This window comes from Phalacrocorax aristotelis, chromosome 1 (genome assembly GCF_949628215.1).
Source record: "Phalacrocorax aristotelis chromosome 1, bGulAri2.1, whole genome shotgun sequence".
NCBI classification, from domain to species: domain Eukaryota; kingdom Metazoa; phylum Chordata; class Aves; order Suliformes; family Phalacrocoracidae; genus Phalacrocorax; species Phalacrocorax aristotelis.
The window spans coordinates 209,701,655-209,707,654 of record NC_134276.1 but is presented as its reverse complement, the minus strand read 5'-3'; the positions used below and the strand labels follow the sequence as shown (position 1 = coordinate 209,707,654).

At 46.7% G+C, this 6,000-nt stretch overlaps 1 protein-coding gene across 2 annotated transcripts in view; it reads left to right on the top strand.

Moving 5' to 3' along the window:
- The first annotated feature begins 203 nt into the window (after positions 1–203).
- The window catches only part of SEMA3D (semaphorin 3D), a 143,758-nt gene continuing 137,961 nt past the window's right edge, over positions 204–6,000 (top strand). Inside the window, exon 1 of one of the 2 annotated variants that reach the window (XM_075081520.1) lies at positions 204–526. The gene's annotated coding sequence lies outside the window, so the exon portion shown is untranslated. The remainder of the gene's footprint in view (positions 527–6,000) is intronic. The other variant, XM_075081521.1, reaches the window with a different exon arrangement.

The following is a 6,000-nucleotide window of genomic DNA, read 5'->3' as shown; positions in this document are numbered from 1 at the left end:
GACCAGCACCTGCACAAGGCGATCACGATATTAGGGTGGGATGCTCCTGTGCACACTCACAGGTCTGTGGTCCAGGGTGAGCGCAGGGTGCCTCGGTGCCCGCTCTCAGCAGGGTGGGCATATCGCGGCCCCAGCCTCTGTGGGTGCCTGCGGGTGCGCTCCGCTGCTCTTCACGGAGTTAATGTTTCGCGGTGGCCGGGGCTGTGACCGGCGGCGGCAGCAGCGGCGGCGGGTGTGTGTCTGAGCCGGCTGGCACGCCACACACGCACGCACACGCACACGCACACGCAGCAGCCCATTTGCTGGAGGGGTGTGCATGTGCGTGCGAGGGAGTGGAAAGGGGTGGCGGGGATGGAGGAAGGGAAGCCAGGGGAAAGTCTGACACTCGGCGCAGAAGGAGCGAGACCCTCCGCCGCCGCCGGGGAGGAGCCCGCCTCGCTCGCAACGCCTCCAAAAACCCGGCCACCGGCCCCGGCCCCGCACCGGCCTCACCCCGCACCTCGCCGCCGCTCCGGCTCCCCGGCAGGTACCGGACCGTCCCCGCAGGACTTTACGCCGCCCCGCTGCGCGCTGGGGCACTTTTCCTCGCGGCGGCCGAGGGGTGGACCTGGGAGTGGGGGTGCGTGGAAAAGTGCGCGGGGTGCCCCTGCCCGTCCCGGCCGCTCCGGCGGCGGCGCCGGCGCCCCGCACCTGGCGGCGGTGCCCGGGCCGCCGCCTCCAGTCGCCAGGGAGCGGAGGTGCGCTGCCGCCGGGAAACCCCTCGGCTCTGCCCTGGGAGCGCAGCAGAGGTGCGGGGGGGGGGGGCGGTCAGGGCCGAGGAGGCGACGGCTTTGGGGCCAGGGGTTACCGGCTGGCGGGGGGGGCACCGCTGCGGGCGGAGGGAAGGTGTTTCCTGCCCTCAGCCCCGGCGCCTCTACGCCCGCTCCTGCTTCGCATAGGTGTCTCAGGGCGATGGGGAGGGCGGCACGGACATCAGCCCGTGTCTAGCGGCAAAACTGTTGCGTGCTGGAGCGACGGCAAAATTCCTTCCTTTCCACACAGTCCTCCAGCATTGCCGTGAGCGCGACCGTGCCGAGCGCGTCCATCCCCGGGAAGTGCCGAGCACCTGGCTGGCCTGGGGTGCTCACCGAGATGAGATTATTCATCTTCTCGCACTGACAACCTCTACTTTGCTTTGTGCAATAACACGGAGGGTGGCTAAGCTCCTTGTTTTGCAGTGAATATTACAAAATGAAAGTTGTTGCTTCTAGAAAGGAAACATTCCTGAGCACCTTAGGTAATTGGTGACTGTGGACTGAAGAAGCGCAAAGCAGCCACCTACATTTCCCTTAAAGAAGCTTTACTTTGATTTGAAATGGGAAAACTTGTCCAAGAACAATAGAGATCAATGGGGCAGTCTGACCATAAGCAGAGAGCACTTTGCTGAGAAAGCAGCAGCTGAGTGCTGCATCTGTGGCTCTGATCCGGGCCGTGAAGATGCAGGCAGGAACTTTTGCAAGAATTTTAGCATGTCACTTTTTCCTTTTTACTACTTACTTGCAAATCTAGGGAACAAGTAAAGAGGCTTGATTTCACCGTTTACCATGAGGAGGTGTTTAATACTATATGGCACAACGTTGTAATACTGTTTTTAAAACCCTTATTAGTCTAGTTGATGTGATTTTCCACCTTTGCCTTTGACTAATTTGTTTAGCCTGTTATATGCCTGATCCAGAAATGCACCACTCATCATCTCCTGCAAGGTATGTAAGGGCCAAGGTGTTTATTAAATCTGTGAAAGCTGGGTGTCTAAATAGCTTCCTAAAGAGGAATTGGGGTATTTTAGTTGATAATTGTAATCCTACTGTCAAACAGAGGTACTCAAATTCTGCAGGTGTCACACCTCTTTTTCTTAAAGTTTCCATGACAAGTCCTGCTCTGAGGTGCTTCATAAATAGAAGAATTTTAGCCTTGATCAGGCTGAGCAGCTTGGCTTCACTTTTATTTGAACTTTATTTTGGCTTGGACATCCAGACTAGCCTGAGATCCAGGAACTAAATTTACTTTCCCTCTCCTTACCACTGGACCAACCCAACAGGGATTCTCAGGGATTCTCAGAGCAGATTCCCCATTAGGTGCGGTGCTGGATCACAGAGATGTGCTCCAAACCAGGCAGAAATGTTTTTGAGCCAAAGTCTCCCACAACCAGTATGTGGGCTCTGCCCATGGAGCGCTTTAACCAGAAATGGAAATAGCATCTGCGCCAGTATCGTCTGCCGCGTCTCAAAATATAAGAAAGACTGCAGTTACAAAAGCTGGTGTGAGATGCTCCAGGACAACAATCCCAGGAAGAGAGAATTTCTTTCCAGTAGTGCTAAGGTGACTAAATCTCAGAAAGATATAATTTGAGCTGTATTCCCGTCCTCAGCTTTGATTTTGTGGGTAGCTGCTGTAAAATTACCTTGAAGAGCAATACCTCTTTTGAATCCCACGCTCTCAAGAACCAGCCTCCGCCCGCTTCTCTCCGGCTGCTGATGGTGCCTGCAGCCGACCTTCCAAAACACTGCTCATAATAGGCCTCATCTCGTTCTACTTCTTAATGTTTTGTTGTTTTTGTTTCTGTTTTTCTGAGAGGTGATGTTTTCACTGTAGATACCACTGTGTTCATTACGCAAATTACACTGCACCCTTGAAATTCTGTTGGGATTTTGTAATGGAATTAAAAGAAACAAGGCCCTAGGAAAAAACAAAGTGTTAATTAAGCTAGAATATTAAATGGATATAGATGTTGTTCTTCGGGAAAGAGCCCTTTAAAGTGTTTGAGGATACTGCATCTTTATTACTCAGAGATTAAATAACGATAGTTAAGTAAAACCACAGTGTAAACACCAAGATATTAAAAAGTGAAGCTAAAGAATGAAACACTCCCAACAAAACCTGTCCCTATTTTGGTCCCGGCAGAAGGGATAGACTCAGCATCTCTTTCCAAGCGCTATCACAGAACAAGTGGAGGTGCAAATGTCCCACATGGTCAGGGTCTTTACATTTTAATCTGCAGAAGGTCAAAGTCATTCAGAGTCTCTCTGTGAGCATGCTGTCACCTTAGGGTGGTCAAAATAATGATTTATTCCTGGATTCTTTTTGAATCACTGATTTGCTTTGTCTCTTGTTATGCTTTTGCCTTTAAAACCAAAGAAACTGTAATCTCAGGTGTCTCTTCACTGTGCGCCACTGCAATTTAGACATACGGGTTACCTGTGGCTCCGGAGAGGCTGATTCATCAGCTGGGAATCAGCTGAATTCCCAGCACATGCCGGCATTTCTTTGGCGAACCCCCACTACCCCCACCCTGTGCTGGAATTGGCCACTGAGCCACCTCTATACTCTCTGAGGTTTCCTACATGAGGGAATCCTTCAATGCTGGTTAAGCAGGCTTTCCCACCGCGCTTTCCTGGCAAGGCAGCCTGCGGGATAGCCAGAGCTATATTTGGCCCATTGTCTTTTTAACCCATGGAAAATGCTTAAGGTGCACACTAAGTGTCGTTAAATCAGACAGACACAGTGAACGTGCGATGTGTTTGTTTTCCTTGCTTTCTGGATTTTCTCCGGCTACAAACAAGCAACAGAGAAGCTCAGAGTAAAGCCATGCCCATGAGATGTGAAGCATGGTGGCTGCATTTAAACTATATGTGAAGCAAACTTTTGCTCCATGGGCGTGCTATTTTTATCTTTTTATAGTGCTGCACCTCTGTCGTACTTCTTAACACAATCTCCGCCCTCCCCTCCCCCACCACCACCCCCCGCCCCAGCATTTCTGTCTGGGTTTTATATACTTTATAAACTTAGCAATGGCAATGACTCAGTGCTTAAATTATCCCTGTATAAATCTTTGGTTCTTTTATCTTCTCCTTTCTATCCTTGTGTGTTCAGAAGGGCCCCTCTCTGGTATTGTTATTTTTCACATCCTAGAGACATGCTGTGTGAACATCCACGTGTTATCTGACAGTGGGTGATAAAAAAAAAAGCAAAAAGAAAAAAAAAAAAGCAGCCTTTCTATTCCACTCTTCCCAGCTTAGACGGATCCAACATTTCATGGAGGGGGTCCAGGATGAGTCAGGGAGCAGTGGTGTGGTCCAAAATTCCAGTTTGCATTACAGCTGGGAGGGAGCATTTAGCATCATGTGGATTTACTTTCTTTTAACGGGAACGCCGAAATAATTTATGGAAGTCATATAGCCTAATGGGCAGAACAGATAACAGTAAGCCAAGAAGAACCTGGATTCCCATCTGGGTTGAATCATTGACTCAATTTGACTATCAGGGTGATGGGTATGGTGTTTAAACCTAGAACATTATTCTGGCCTTAACTAAATCATTGTGCTTCCCTGCAACATAGCTGGGATATGTGATTAAGGTTCAGAGCTCTGCTGGCACCTAACGTTTTACCTAATAGACAGCTTCCCTGGTCAGACTAGGCACAGCACATTACAGGTATTTATCTGCAGCCTTAATTTGCAGGTTATGTATGGCTAAAGACAAATCCATGCTCTAGAGCTCATATGCACATGGAGGCCTGTAACTCGTGAGGACCTTCGGCACTGCATGAATTCCACACTGTATATATTACTCAGCTTTCAGTAACATGGATCCTTTTTGTACATCTTTGAGTATTTTTCTTCCTGGGTTATTGTAAACAGAAAGAAGAGTTGTGTGTGCTTTTTCTTTTAATGTGGTCAGTTTAAAAGCAAAACAAATATCTACAGTTAAACTTTTCCAATGTAGTTGGTCAGTGAATCAGGAGACTTGCAGGAAGCAGATGTCATGCAGAAGAAGAGAGGCTAGAAAGTTCTGTAGCATCTAAGCATACTCAATGATATGTTGAGTCTTTGTTGCTGTTGTTTTCTTATTTATTTTTTCCAAGGGGATAGGGAGGAGAGAAGTTACCTATTTTCCTGTAATATCCCCTTCCAAAAATACTGGAGACATTGCAACTGATCTCATCTTGCATCAGCATAACTCAGGACTAAATGCACTGGAAACAGAAAGCCTAGGATTAACTGAAAGTTATACAAAAGTAAGATTGTCATGAAATGAAAGGCTTGTGCCTGTTCGCCTGTTCTCAGTCTATCTGTGCTTAGTGTACTTCAAGGGACTTAAGCACATGTTTAAAGATAGACTGCTGTGTAAAATGCCCTCTTGAAAGCAGTACTTTCCTAAAGTCTAAATCTAGAGTCAGATCAAGTCTTTTAAAAGTTAAGTGCAGTCCTGAGGAGTGATGTGGCCAAATATTCCAGTTTAATCTTGGCTAGAATTTTAACATTCTGAACAGCTAGATCTAATGGTATGTGCCTACCTAGCTTGTTATATTCCCCTGGAATTTATCAATGACACACTCCATATAATTGTGGTTACTTTTTGTCCATCTAAAATCCTTTTTTGGTTTTGCAAGAGCAAGACTGCAAAGAGGGAGTATGTAAAAAATTCTTTCTCAACCAAAAGCAAAAAGTGGATTTTTTTTCCCCTTCCACAATGAAGAATTAAAACAATGTCTGTTGCTCTCATGCTTAACGTCAGAATCTTTGCTAAAAAATAGTAAGAAGAAAGATGAATTTTTCATATGGAACTTATTCCCTGTAATTTTATAATGTACATATGTGAGGTTTTATGAAGACTTATACTAAAAGGCTTTAGAACAGTGTAATAAAGGAAAACTGTTCATAACATCCTTTGGTACCAAAAGAGCTAAACAGCTACGCTTTGAAAGAAGGAAATAAAATGAAGGGCAATGACAAGTAGTGATAGACTGCTGCAAATGCAGTTCCTTTTCTCCAAGATTACAGAAAGAACCAGCCTTGACTGTAAGGTTCTCTGCACTATTTTCCTGACTTTCTTCATAATCTGTACCTTTGCAAGATGTGACATTCCTATTTCCACTCTCTGACTTCTGAAAGACAGGTTCCTCCTGCATATAAAATACCAATCATTTACTTAACTTCATGGCTTATTTTCTCTTTAAGCAGG